Source organism: Microcebus murinus, chromosome 30, assembly GCF_040939455.1.
Source record: "Microcebus murinus isolate Inina chromosome 30, M.murinus_Inina_mat1.0, whole genome shotgun sequence".
NCBI classification, from domain to species: Eukaryota; Metazoa; Chordata; class Mammalia; order Primates; family Cheirogaleidae; genus Microcebus; species Microcebus murinus.
In genome coordinates, this window is record NC_134133.1 from 7,887,963 (window position 1) to 7,903,620 (window position 15,658).

Consider the following 15,658-nt stretch of genomic DNA (forward strand, 5'->3'; position numbering starts at 1 on the left):
TTTATCCTACATAGGGAAATTCAAACTCTACTTTTTTTTTTTGGATACAATTTGTGAACAGTAGGTAGTATATATTTTAAGCAATCACCCATGAGGTGTTATCTGCTTATGCCAATTATTTTTCAAAGTAAAAAAAAAAGTGATTTGAACACTTCATAAATTTTTTCTTTTGCCAATTAAAATATTTTAAATTATTTCTTGCCATTCTTTTAATCCACAGAGAGACCTAATGAGAACCTATTAATACTTGCTTGGTGGGAATGACATTAACCCGTCGCAGTCTTGTAAATAAACATGTCCAGTGTAAACAGCTGAGTAGTCTTTTCTCCTCTTTAGATGAAGACTTTCTTTTCCTTGTTCCTCTGTTGAACTATAGAGAGGCCTAAAATTACCTGCAATTTACCTGCCACCTTGTGCCATCTGGATAACTATTCGTCTACTCAGGAGTGAATTCCTCACCTGGTTTTGGCAGAAATGCCTCTCTCTGGGTGGAGCTCTAGTAAGCAGTGACATCAAAACGTGACATCAATTTTCTTATTTACTCTTACCTACACCAGGTGTCCTCAAACTACAGCCCTGCGGGCCACGTGCTGCCCACCGAGGACATTCATCCAGCCCGCCGGGAGCTTTTGCCACCGCTGCCTGTCCTGCTCAGCAGCCGGCTCGTCCCAGGCCCACAGTGCGCACTCTCCAACGGTCTGGGGGACAGTGGACTGGCCCCCTGTGTAAAAAGTTTGAGGTCCTCTGGTATAGACTCAGGAGAATGGGACTTGGGAATGGGAGAAAGGAAATAGGGTAGATTTGAGGTCATTGATAGCAAATGAGAGCACCACCATTCAAAGAAATAATTTCTAGTTCTTTTCAGTCTTTGGGGGCCTTTAATCAAGAGTCGGATTTTAGGGAGAAAATTGGGAAACGTGCCCAGTCTTGGCTGGGGTTGAACTTTAACTAAACTGTTGCCAACAATAATGGGAAGAAGAGTTTTGGGTACTTGTTATAAAAAAAATTCATGGAAACGGTCGGGCTGCTGGCAACAGCAACAGAAGCCTCGCCTGTATTCTCTTGTCCTCCAAAATGTAGCTTCTCCACGAAATCTGACAACTTTCAAATGAAAGTGCATATTGAGATTGATCTTTATGTGAAAATGATTAACTCGATCCACCGAACATACAGTAAAAAGCAAACGATAAAGAAAGGAAGCTAATAAAGGAAATTGATTTATTCGAAGTGCCCTGTGTCTCCTCCACTTTGCTGGACACGGCAGGACAGAATTAGTGGCCGCTTTGGCTCCAGCAATCTGCCCGGCCAGCAGTAATAGGCTTTAGCCACGCCCCTGGTTGATTGTATTTGGCTGAAAAGGATAAAACAGCTTTGAGTTCTTTGCATTTGAGATTGCCTGGTTCTTGAGATCAGAAGCTTCTTTATAGAGGAAAGCATTCCTAATGGAATAAAAGGAATTTGATTTACTGTTTTTAGTATTGTGGTCCTGATCAACATTTTTATTTCCTTTATATATATATATATATATATATATATATACGCCTTATGCATGTCATCATCTAATAAACAGTCTGACATCAACATTTATTTTGTTAGCAAGCATGTTCTGATCACTGGAGCATACGCGATCATAGTACCAGCTTTGAAGACATTGAGCGTCTTCAAACGTTTACTACTGACATATCCACAACTATGTGCAGATAAATGTTGGCTTTGGCTACGGTAATTATTATTACAGATATCTGATCATTAAGTGGTTATTATGTGCCACATTGCACTCACTTGATGAATTTTATGTTTGTTTATCTTAAGTCTCACCACTTAATACTTGAGAAGCGGTGGATGGTTGTTGCCGTGATCCCAGTGGGAAAATTGAGGCTGGGAAAGGCCGAGCTGGTCAGCTTTTAATTGTAGACGACAAAAATTAGTTCAGCTCCGGGTTTCTCAACCTCAGCACTGCCGATACTGCTTCAGGCGGCTTCTTGTGCATTGGAGAATGTTTAGCCCCATCCCTGGCCTCCACCTGCCAGATACCAGCAGCATCCTCTTTAGTTGTGACAGCCAAAAATGTCCCCAAACATTGCGAGATGTCTGGTGGGGTGGGGGTGGTCGGCTAACTCACCCTGGTTGAGAACCGCTGGTGTAGTTAGTTGGAGCAGAAAAGGAGCAAATGCATTCAGGCACCTCCGCCTGCCTCTGAAAGCTGGCTGTCCTTCCTTCAGGGATCCTCCCCCAGGGGTCCTCAAACTTTTTAAATGGGGGGCCAGGTCACTGTCCCCCAGACTCTTGGAGAGTGCGCACTGTGGGCCCGGGAGGAGCCGGCTGCTGAGCAGGACAGGCAGTGGCGGCAAAGACACCTGGCAGGCCGGATACACGTGCTAGGTGGCCCGCATGTGGCCCGCGGGCCGTAGTTTGAGGACGCCTGCTCCAGACTCTGGATTCCCGGAGCAGCTTTTGCTGCCTCCTGAGTCACTCCTTGTGCCCTTGCTCGGTGGCAGCCCTTTCTTCCTTGCTTGGTGAATTGCGTAATACTGGAAACTTCTCCAACTTTTGCTTTTGTTACAGGGTGGTACGTCAAGCATAGTCCCTGACTTTAAAAAAACTGTTGCATTCAACAAACCCAGGGGCCGTTCCTTATGTGTTCTCGTAAGCCAAGCACTGATGCGGGTGCTGGGAATTAAGAAGACAGCTGAGCACAGCTCTTGGGGACGCTGCGGGCTCCTTAGGGACAGATAGAGTGACGATTTAATGCACGTTCTATGGTGGAGTGAGGAACAAAGAACTATCTGTAAAAGTCCTGTGAAATAACTTCTGACTGGGTTCAGGGAAGGCCACTCACAGGAAGTGACTTCAAATTTTGTTTTAAAGAATAAAAGATTTTTCTTTCTTTCTTTTTTTTTTCTGAGACAGAGTCTCACTCTGTTGCCCAGGCTAGAGTGAGTGCCTGGCGTCAGCCTCGCTCACAGCGACCTCAGACTCCTGGGCTCAAGCAATCCTCCTGCCTCAGCCTCCCAAGTAGCTGGGACTACAGGCACACGCCACCATGCCCGGCTCATTTTTCTTTTTGTATATATATTTTTAGTTGGTCAATTAATTTCTTTCTATTTTTAGTAGAGATGGGGTCTCGCTCTTGCTCAGGCTGGTTTCGAACTCCTGACCTTGAGCGATCCTCCTGCCTCAGCCTCCGATAGTGCTAAGATGACAGGCGTGAGCCACCGCGCCCAGCCTGAAAGATTTTTCTTGAGGTCAGAACAAGGGCCTTGGCTATTGCCACATCCTTAAACAACCGCTGGTATATACTTGGTGACCTGAAATGATGGATTCATATTGTCTGTCTGTCTGCCTCTTTTTCTGAGTTCACGTTGAAATGTACATTTTTAAAATTAATTTGCAAGGTAATAAATAGACTCTAAATTGTTTAGATTTAAGATCTGAAATTTTGGCTCCTTTTCATTGTTCTGATGGTTTATCCTCTGTTGTGGAAGTCCTTTTGCTCCCTGGGCCTGTCTTAGTTTCCTTGCTACTGGGTTGTTGTTTTTTTTTTTGTTTTTTTTTTGAGGCTGCCAAAGGAATGCCTAGTGAGATAAGCCTTCAGTCTTTCAAAGGGAGATTAACAACGCAGATTAGAAACATGTGTGTGTTATAGAAAAATTGGCACCTAACTTAGCCTCTCCCTGTTTGATATCATCACAATAAATCTTCATGGAAGGGCACACTTTTTTTTTTTTTTGTAACTGGTACATTAGAGCACTGAATGATATTTTTAATTTACTTTGATATATATATATATCAAACATATATGATATGGCAGGTATATATCAAATATACATGATATGGCAGGTATATAGCAAATATATATGATATGGTAGGTATATATCAAATATACATGATATGGCAGGTATATATCAAATATATATGATATGGTAGGTATATATCAAATATACATGATGATATGGTAGGCATATAGCAAATATACATGATATGGCAGGTATATATCAAATATACATGATATGGTAGGTATACATCAAATATGTATGATATAATAGAGATGTATCAAATATACATGATATGGTAGGTATATATCAAATATATATGATATGATAGGTATTTAGCAAATATATATGAATATGGTAGGTATATATCAAATATGTATGATATGGTGGGTATATAGCAAATATACATGATATGGCAGGTACATATCAAATATGTATGATATGGTAGGTATATAGCAAATATACATGATATGGCAGGTATATATCAAATATGTATGATATGGTGGGTATACAGCAAATATACATGATATGGTAGGTATATATCAAATATGTATGATATGGTGGGTATACAGCAAATATACATGATATGGTAGGTATATATCAAATATGTATGATATGGTGGGTATACAGCAAATATACATGATATGGTAGGTATATATCAAATATGTATGATATGGTAGGTATATAGCAAATATACATGATATGGTAGATATATATCAAATATGTATGATATGGTGGGTATACAGCAAATATACATGATATGGTAGGTATATATCAAATATGTATGATATGGTGGGTATACAGCAAATATACATGATATGGTAGGTATATAGCAAATATACATGATATGGCAGGTATATAGCAAATATACATGATATGGTAGGTATATAGCAAATATACATGATATGGTAGGTATATAGCAAATATACATGATATGGTAGGTATATAGCAAATATACATGATATGGCAGGTATATAGCAAATATACATGATATGGTAGGTATATAACAAATATACATGATATGGTAGGTATATATCAAATATGTATGATATGGTAGGTATATATTAAATATACATGATATGGTAGGTATATAACAAATATACATGATATGGCAGGTATATAGCAAATATACATGACATGGTAGGTATATAGCAAATATACATGATATAGTAGATATTCCATACAAATTTTTAAGCACGACACTTCCCTGAAGGATCCAGTGCCACCAAATAGATCTATAAACAGCCTCTGTACTCACCACCTGAAAGAGATTTCTGTGTTATAAATACCCTTCCTCCCCTTTTCAGTACTGCGTGTTTTTTTGCATTGCCAAAGAAAGCTCAGGGACTGTTGACCCCGCGGCGGTGACGCGTGCATCGATTCCTCCTGGGTGTCAGTGGACATTTCCCGGGGAAGGCTGTGCACGTCACAGTTACAGCTCTATTGAGAGCAAAACCCAGGCACCTCCGGCTCGCAAGGTAGTGCCAGCAACCAGCAGGCTTGAAGACGCATGCAGGCACACCGGCGGGTCGCTCTTTTCTTTGGCCAGCTCTGTTGCTAATCGTTCTGTTTTCTCGCTCGGGCCATTTCAGTGCCTCTTGTCCTTTGGGTATGTGGGCTTTTGTTTCTAACTAAAGCAAGTGCCACTTGCAGACTCGAACTGTCGGCTCCCGTTATCCTCTCTGTGGACCAGATTGTGTTCTTTGCACGACAAAGCAGAGAAGCAGCCAAAACCTTTGTGCGGTCCCAGAGGCATGTCTGGCAGGCACGGATTGTGTTCTGGGCATGGGCATCACTACACAAAGGTGGTCCTTGGGAGCAGGTAATCGCTCCAAGTGCTGGGATGAGAGTTGGAGAAGTCCGGCGCGACAAGGGCCAACACGGCATTCTTTTCATTCGGCAAACGGTGAGCGAGCATCTCCCGTGTGCCGAGCAGTGAAGATACGGCAACTGATACTCCCAGCTCTCGAGGACCTAAAAAAATCTGTTATGTTTCATCGTGGGACTCTTTCTAGCTCTCATTGCTAACGCTATCTTATTACAGATAACATGTTTATATTTTCTAAAGCAACCTCAGCCTCTCTGTTCTGAAACTCAGGTAATTTGAAAACAAGTGTTGGTCAGAAACCTGGTACACATTGCTGCAGTTAATATTCATTCTAAGAAACGAATACAGTCGGCCGGCGCGGTGGCTCGCGCCTGTCATCCTAGCACTCTGGGAGGCCGAGGCGGGAGGATCGCTCAAGGTCAGGGGTTTGAGACCAGCCTGAGCAAGAGCAAGACCCCGTCTCTACTAAAAATAGAAAGAAATTAATTGGCCAACTAAAAATATATAGAAAAAATTAGCCGGATGTGGTGGCGCGTGCCTGTAGTCCCAGCTACTCGGGAGGCTGAGGCAGGAGGATCGCCTGAGCCCAGGAGTTTGAGGTTGCCGTGAGTGAGGCTGATATCATGGCAATCTAGCACAGGCAACAGAGTTTGATTCTGTCTCAAAAAAAAAAAATGAATAGAGTTAATAATTTGTAAAAATTATTAACTGAGCTGAGATAAAGCCTATCTCAGCTCATAGAGAAACAAAGCAGTTTTTAGAATTAGTGTATCCTCCTCTTTAAAGGATACTTCCGGCCATATCTGAGTAGTTTTACCAAAGATAGTAGCCATCCTTAAGGTTTATAGCACTAAATTTCATGGCCAAAAAAAGTTGGGAAATCAAGTGCAGGCCACGGTGACATCCGACCAGATCCTGGATGCAGGAAATGTCCTTTGCAGTTGACTTCTCCCACCCACTCGCTCTTTGCAAATCTCCCTCCCTGTTTTGCAACGGACTGCAGGTTATTCTTAGATTTAGACGGGAAAACAAAAACTGTGAGCGACAAGACCAGATGCACTTTACCTCCGTCATGTGAATACAGTCTGATGTGAGCCTCCGTGAGTTATTCTTTTTTTCTTTTTCTTTTTTTCTTGTTTGAACCCTTCTTTAAACAGAGCGCCAGATGATAAAGATCGGGAGGTAGGAAGGGTTGGCAGGGATGCGGGAAACAATAGCGTCTTAATGAGACTCTTAGTAATCAGGCAGGCATTTGTGTGTTGAGTTACGGAACGCAGAAGTGACAGGCTGACCATTCTGAAGGTTGCCGTCATCCCAGACCGGCGTGTTTCTAATTGCACACGAAATGAAAGGCTTCGGAGAAGAGATGACCCAGGACACTCAACTGTTTAAGTATCTGATTAAGGAAAGTGAGGCTTGTAAACACCAATCTGCAAGATTGTGCTTGTCCAAAAAAATTTTTTTTCTTCCCAACACTCATTTGAAAACTACTCTTTTCTGTTCCCTTTTGTCTTGGCTGTCCAACCACTTTCGCACTCACGTTTGGAATGCTCAAATCTGATTTGTCAGTTGGGAGTCCAGCAGGAAACAGAGAATGTACAATCAGGAGATTTATTGGAAGGCGATTGAGTGAAGGGGTTATTGCTAAGGTGTAGACAGGGGTTGAGGGAACCCAAAAGAGTGGAGAAGCAACAGGGGACAGCAACAGAGGGTAGCTGGTGCCATCTCTAAGCCTATGGGAGCCACACAAGAGCTGACCCTATCCAAGGACCCCCAGTGTGGTTATAGAACTGACAGAATAGGAGGGATCAAATTCCTCTCTTGCCTCCCTTCCTGGCCTCCTTTCTCCACAGATGATTCTCACTGGGCTGGCCCAATTAGAAGGCAGAGGACACATGAGTCTGCCTGGAACACAGAAAATAATTTCCCAGGATGCAGGACAGGAAGAGCGGAGAATGGCCCTGGTGGCAAGTGCAGAATAGCCGTCTCCACCTGCCTTCCATGAACATGAAGCCAATATGGAGATCACATGCATATTAGCAGACGGACTTGCATTTCCCCTCAAACTACAGAACTAAGAAGTGAGTTCACTAAAACTCTTCCAGACAGTCACTATGGGCAAGGTGAAAATAACCATGACAAATGCATAGAAAATGTCTTTAATCTTGGCCAGATCCTTCGAATCATGTACTGTCTGGGGCAGCAGAACCAGGTGCTTCCTGGGGCATATTGGCCCTGCAGACCAAGCGTTCTCAAACACCTAGCACATTTATCCGGCCCTCCTGGTGTTTTTGCCGCCGCTGCCTGTCCTGCTTAGCAGCTGACTCGTCCCGGGCCCCCAGTGCGCACTCTCCAACGGTCTGAGGGACAGTGGACTGGCCCCCTGTTTAAAAAGTTTGAGGACCCCTGCTGTAGACAATTGAGTTGATCTGAGCTGACCTGGGGATAGCAGGCACCCGGACATGTGGAGTCTGTTAGCAATTGTTTAACCCTTGCTTTCTGGAAAGCAGCACTTGTTATGCAGAACCAGGCAATTCAAGCCTAAGGTTTTTCAAGTTGTCTTTCTTTTTCTTTAAGAGAAGAAAATGGAATTATTATTATTATTATTATTAAGAAAAATGCAGTCATTTCACTTTTAAATGTCGGCAGCTAATTAATTCACTTTTGGATTTCAGATAGTTTGAGTTAAACTAATAGATTCTTCTCGCTGAGACCTCATGACCGCTAAGTCCTTTGGGGTCTCTCGAGCTCCTCTGTGTAGTACTCTGGACAAAGTGGTGCAGTCTAAGTGTGGGGAGCCCCACTGTGTACCCTGCACTTTTTTTTATTGTTGTTGTTGTTGTTACCCAGGCTAGAGTGAGTGCCATGGCATCAGCCTAGCTCACAGCAACCTCCAACTCCTGGGCTCAGGCGATCCTCCTGCCTCAGCCTCCCGAGTAGCTGGGACTACAGGCATGCGCCACCATGCCCGGCTCATTTTTTCTATATATATTAGTTGGCCAATTAATTTCTTTCTATTTTTAGTAGAGATGGGGTCTCGCTCTTGCTCAGGCTGGTTTCGAACTCCTGACCTCAAGCTATCCGCCCGCCGCAGCCTCCCAGAGTGCTGGGATGACAGGCGAGAGCCACCGCGCCCGGCCCTACCCCAGCACTTTCAAACACCTGCGAGCTCGTGTTGTCTTCTTCAACATCATCTCTCGCTCTGGATTCCTCCTTTTCCGCGTGTCCGCTGGCATCGCCACTCGGCCTCTGCTGGGTTTGGTGATGAGCAGGTGTCTCTTACATGTTCCTCTAATCCGCGAAGCACTGCTCACCCAAGGACAATGCCTCTCACGTTCTCTTTGTAGAGGAGCAGGACGCTAGGGAGTGGTCATGTGACAAAGTGAGAATCCATTTCCAGCAGGATGCCACCAACTTGGCCACTTTCTCTAGCTCCACCTTCTCTTCCAGCTCTTTGCTCCTTAGACCTTGGGCTGCTGCCAGGTTTTCCTGCACCTGCTTCCGGTTCTCCCACCTCTTTTTGATTCCAGGTCCCCATCGTGTGCCATCTGCTGCCATCCCCTATCCTGCTATGGTGTCTCTAAAGAGAGCTTCTGAATTCCTGTGCTGTGTGTTCCAGTTGGGGTCACACTCTGCTGCAACTTCTCCTGCTCTACCGTGTTTCCCCGAAAATAAGACCTACACATCAAATAACCCCAGCCAGATTTTGACGCATGTGCGCAATAGAAGCCCTACCCCGAAAATAAGACCCAGTGATGGGCGTGGCTGTGAAAATAAGCCCTAGTGATTGGTGTGGCTATGAAAATAAACCCCAGTGATGGGTGTGGCTATGAAAATAAACCCCAGTGATGGGCGTGGCTATGAAAATAAGCCCTAGTGATGGGTGTGGCTATAAAAATAAGCCCTAGTGATGGGTGTGGCTATGAAAATAAGCCCCAGTGATGGGCGTGGCTATGAAAATAAACCCCAGTGCTGGGTGTGGCTATGAAAATAAACCCCAGTGATGGGCGTGGCTATGAAAATAAGCCCTAGTGCTGGGCGTGGCTATGAAAATAAGCCCTAGTGCTGGGCGTGGCTATGAAAATAAGCCCCAGTGATGGGCGTGGCTATGAAAATAAACCCCAGTGCTGGGTGTGGCTATGAAAATAAACCCCAGTGCTGGGTGTGGCTATGAAAATAAGCCCTAGTGATGGGTGTGGCTATGAAAATAAGCCCCAGTGATGGGCGTGGCTATGAAAATAAGCCCTAGTGACAGGCGTGGCTATGAAAATAAGCCCTAGTGATGGGCGTGGCTATGAAAATAAGCCCCAGTGATGGGCGTGGCTATGAAAATAAGCCCTAGTGTGGGCGTGGCTATGAAAATAAACCCCAGTGATGGGCGTGGCTATGAAAATAAGCCCTAGTGCTGGGCGTGGCTATGAAAATAAGCCCTAGTGATGGGCGTGGCTATGAAAATAAGCCCCAGTGATGGGCGTGGCTATAAAAATAAGCCCTAGTGATGGGCGTGGCTATGAAAATAAACCCCAGTGATGGGCGTGGCTATGAAAATAAGCCCTAGTGCTGGGCGTGGCTATGAAAATAAGCCCTAGTGATGGGCGTGGCTATGAAAATAAGCCCCAGTGATGGGCGTGGCTATGAAAATAAGCCCTAGCGATGGGCGTGGCTATGAAAATAAGCCCTAATGATGGGCATGGCTATGAAAATAAGTCCTAGTGATGGGTGTGGCCATGAAAATAAGCCCTAGTGGTGGGCGTGGCTATGAAAATAAGCCCTGGTGATGGGCGTGGCTACGCAGCGCATCTGCACAACCCATGCATGTCGTCATGGAGCGGGAAAGAATACGAGCAGCCCTTCTCATCTGCCCCGTGAGAGCTCTATCACTCCACATGAGAGATTGAGGCCAATGGTTCTAAAGGAAACAGAGTCGCAAGATATTCAGAATGGGATTTGGGGTTTGGAGAGTGATGATTATGTTCCAGAAAAAGACGACTTAACTTATATTTGAATCAATGTAGATTGGTATACCTGTAGTTAAACACACACACACACACACACATCCACTGAAAATAAGCCCTACTAGGGTGTCTTCTTGAACAAAAATAAATACAAAACCCTGTCTTATTTTCAGGGAAACACAGTAGGCTCAGCTCTTCTATAACCAAAAGACCCCCTGCAATGAGCTCTCCTACCTGAAAGAACATTTATTTCTCTACCTGGAGTATGGCCATTCTCCTGGAGCCCCGGTTTCGTCATTGCCAACTCACATAGTGCACCTCCTTTTTTCCTCTTCCCATAATAGAACTGACTGCTGCAGACTAGTTCCTGAAGGCAGGAAGCAAGAGAGCGGACTCTGAATTATAAAACTGGAGTTCACTTCAAAAGAAATCTCATACCCAGTAAAGTTTGCTCATAGGCGATGCTATGGGCCACTTGCCAAGCCGAGCCACACAAAACCCTTTTTGTTCCCTGAAGGCATGAAAAAAAATATATATATGTATCACAGCTGATGAGCTAGGGACTGGTTGCAAGGCTCAAAGGTGGTGATGACCCCCACACCGCTGTTGACAATGGTGTCCCGCTTTGTGTTTTTGTTTATGACAGGCTGGAATGTAGTAAATTGCCACCTCATTGTCAGCAAATGATCATTTTTCCAGGAAAAGGTAATTTATTTATCCTCTGAAAGGAAATGGTCACCCGCTCACTTTTTTGATTGCTCCATTCTGTGTGTATGTGTGTGTGTGTGTGTGTGTGTGTGTGTGTGTGTGTGTGTGTGTGTGATTGCTAAACTACCTACTGACCAGGAGAGAAGAGGTGTGTCTGTCCTCCAGATCCGAGTAAAACTAGTCCAGATCCGAGCAAAACTAGTCCAGATCCGAGCAAAACTAGTCCAGGTCCGAGGCAAAACTAGTCCAGGTCCGAGGCAAAACCAGTCCAGGGTGGGGCGTGAGCCGGACGGCGTGGGACCAGATCGCAGTTGGCTTTCCCAATCTTCCCACGGTGACATTGTGGGACAAGGTGATGTCACAGGCAGTGGTGTTCTCAGCGTCTGTTCCCTGGAGCTCATCTTCTGGGAAAACAGTCCTTTTTCACACAGTGCTAGAGGATACTACTTTCTCCATCCTGAGGGTTAAGAAAGGGAGAAAATGGGACATTCATTTTAGAACTCAGGGGGAAAAAATTCTCACAGTAGAAAAAAAAAAGATTGAACTTTTGCACAAAACTCTTTTTTTTTTTTTGAGACAGAGTCTCGCTCTGTTGCCCAGGCTAGAGTGAGTGCCATGACGTCAGCCTAGCTCACAGCAACCTCAGACTCCTGGGCTCAGACGATCCTCCTGCCTCAGCCTCCTGAGTAGCTGGGACTACAGCCATGCACCACCATGCCCGGCTAAGTTTTTCATTATGATTTTAGTTTTCCCGCTAATTTCTTTCTATGTTTAGTAGATATGGGGCCTCGCTCTTGCTCAGGCTGATCTTGAACTCCTGACCTCGAGCAATCCTCCCACCTCGGCCTCCCAGAGTGCCAGGATTATAGGCGCGAGCCACCGCACACAACCTTTAAGGAAAGACCATCTTAGCCTAGGCCTACAGAGGGTTAGGATCATCATTCTCTCTGTCTTCCTCCTCCATGTCTTGTCCCACTGGAAGGTCTTCAGGGCCAATGACACAGGTGGAGCTGTCACCTCCTGTGATAAAAGTCTAATAAATACTAGGCGATAGGAACTTTTCAGCTCTCTTATATAATCTTAAGGGACCACTGGCATTTTTGTGGTCTGTTATTGATGCAAATGTTGTCATGTGGCACATGATTGTAGTTATACTTCTCTAACCAGAGAAAATTGGACTGAGTACTTTTGCCTCTTTAGACTGCTAGGAATTCAAATTTGAGATTAAGCTCTTAAAAAAAAATATTCGAGTATCCATACATGTCATTGCTCAGGTAGGGTGGAATGATTTTCATTTGACAGATTGGAAGCAAGTAAGTGAATGAGATTTGAGGTTGATCACTTGCAGTTACATTGATTTTCATTTTCCTCCTTGGGTATCCTTCAAAGTGACAATGCTTAGAGCAAATGCCACTTCATCAGCATCAGCTTTTCTTTTTCTTTTTTTTTTTTGAGACAGAGTCTCACTTTGTTGCCCAGGCTAGAGTGAGTGTCGTGGTGTCAGCCTAGCTCACAGCAACCTCCAACTCCTGGGCTCAAGCGATCCTGCTGCCTCAGCCTCCCGAGTAGCTGGGACTACAGGCATGCACCACCATGCCCGGCTAATTTTTTGTATATATATTTTTAGTTGGTCAATTAATTTCTTTCTATTTATAGTAGAGACGGGGTCTCGCTCAGGCTGGTCTCGAACTCCTGACCTTGAGCAATCTGCCGGCCTCGGCCTCCCAAAGTGCTAGGATTACAGGCGTGAGCCACCGCGCCCGGCAGCATCAGCTTTTCAACCCCCTGATTGTAGCAGGGGGATGTGAGGTGACAGTGTGTGACAAGTGTCCTCCCAGGAGTAAATGAGAGGCTTTGCGAACTATTAGGGGTGGCCAGCCACCCCACTTGCCTTGTGGACTTGAGCAGTGCCTGATTTTAGTTAAGGCAAAAAAAAAAAATGTGGAGCTGGGGCCACAGTGTATACAGCACCCATGAAAGATAGAAGGAGATGACAAGAAGCAAAACAAGGACTGTTTCTTCTGACAGGTGCATTGCAGGCTAGCGAATAAATAATGAATGCAATGGAAGTAATTAAAAAGTGTTCACTTAAGTGAACAATTGCTTGAAATATGGTTGCATGCTCAGGAGCTCATTATAGCCAGCACTTGGCTCATAAACAGGACGCTTATGTGGGGAGGGGTAATTAATTTGCTCTCTGAAGTTGAGTGACGGGTCACCTGTGGTCCTGCCTCACTTCTTCGCTTTGGCCAAGCCCAACCCCGAAACAGAGGGATACTCCCCTGGCATTTAAAAATCTTCCATGGTGGTCACTCATCGTAGACTCATTTTAGGTAGCTCTTTGGTAGCTGTGATTTGGAGTGTACGAGCAGACCCCCTATGTGTGAGCACCGATGACAGTATATGAGGACTTGTAGACAGATTGTGCCCCTGGGCGTTGCTGAAGCAAGATGCCTCACCACACATTTTCTGTCTTCCGTTTTCGGCAGTCAGTTTTCGAAGGGACCACTGCCCCTAAAACTTGCAATCGACATCCTGCGGAGTAGTGATTCTCAAACTTCACCACACATCTGAGTTACCTGGAGGGCTTACTGAATCCCAGGCAATTGGGCCCAGAGTGTCTGATTCACCAGGTCTGGGATAGGGCCTGGGAACACGCATTTCTAACACGCTTTCGAGTGATGCTGGTGGGCCGCACTTTGTGGACCACTTGGCGTGGCGGAAAACCAACTGGTGAGTGCAAATGCGTTACCGAGTGAGGCGCCTTTATGAGGCAGACGCCATTCTAGGGCAATTGCAAATCAGGGTAATTCTCAGGAAGTTATCGCCACAGAACGCCAGGCCAGCCGATAGCAGGCAGGAGGCGTGCTGGGGGAAGTTAGGCTTTGCGTTCAGAGAATGTGGGTGCTAGTTATGCAAGTCTGTGTTGGACCCTGCCTCTCCCACCTGCTAACTTGGCCACTTCAGGCGAGTGACTGAGCCCTTCTGGTCCACGGCGCTGCATCTGTCAAAGACAAATCGCGGTGGCATTGTCTACCATGGAGTTGGCAGAAGAATTCTGTGAGATGGTGTGTGAAAACTTTGAGCACAAGAGCTGGCAGGCACAGAGAGCTGTATTATTACATGAAGACATCTGTTAACACACAAAAGGAGAGTAACGATATATAATGCATATATATGCATTGTATGCATATATAATGCATATGCATAGTATATAATGCATATAATGCATGTGCATAATATATAATGCATATAATGCATATGCATAATATAATGCATGTGCATGACATAATGCATATAATGCATATGCATAATATAATGCATATACATGATATATAATGCATATAATGCATATGCATGGTATATAATGTATATAATGCATGTGCATAATATATTATGCATATAATGCATGTGTATAATATATAATGCATATAATGCATATGCATAATATAATGCATATAATGCACGTGCATGATATAATGCATATAATGCATATAATGCATATGCATAATATATAATGTATATACATGATATATAATGCATACAATGCATGTGCATAATATATTATGCATATAATGCATGTGTATAATATATAATGCATTTAATGCATATGTATACTATATCATGCACATAATGCATATGCATGATGTAATGCATATAATGCATATATATACATATAGGAAAGAGAGATGTGAAGGTATCTAGGTATCTAGTTTAGAGCTTGTCAACCCAGAAGACTTGTCCTATACAGAAAGTGACCTTAGGCACAGTTGAGATGAGTATTCATTGTCAAACTGCTACCATCAGTGTACTTACTTCAGTTGAGTTTAAACTGAGCTCTGGCTAGGAATATTTTGGATGAGAGGTGGTTGATGATGTTAGTGTGTTGGTGGTCATAGTAGTTTCGGAGGCCGATGGCGTGGGAGGTTGAACAGACGCATGGATGGAGAAACAGAGACAGACTGAGAACAGAAATAGAGAAGGGCAGAGCAGAGACAGAAGAGGGCCATAAGGAGGCTGGAGGATTTGAGAATTTTGGGGATTTGGGCTGTTATTGTTTCAAAATGCTTTATTGATTCAAAATGCTTTATTGATAATGTTATTGTTTCAAAATTATTAGGATTTGAGCCGTTATTGTTTCAAAATGCTTTATTGATAAACAATGTTATTGTTTCAAAATTATTAGGATTTGGGCTGTTATTATTTCAAAACGCTTTCGACTTCAGTTAAATTCGGCATTTCTTAGAATTCTAGTGGTCCTAACCTGCCTCTGTCCACTTGCACCACGACCGCTGTCCTCCCTTACGTTGATTAGCTCGGGAAGTTTGAGGCGCCCAGTCCTGGGCAGTATCAAAGAAAAGGTGGTGAACAGAGCTTGCACCCTGCCCTCATGG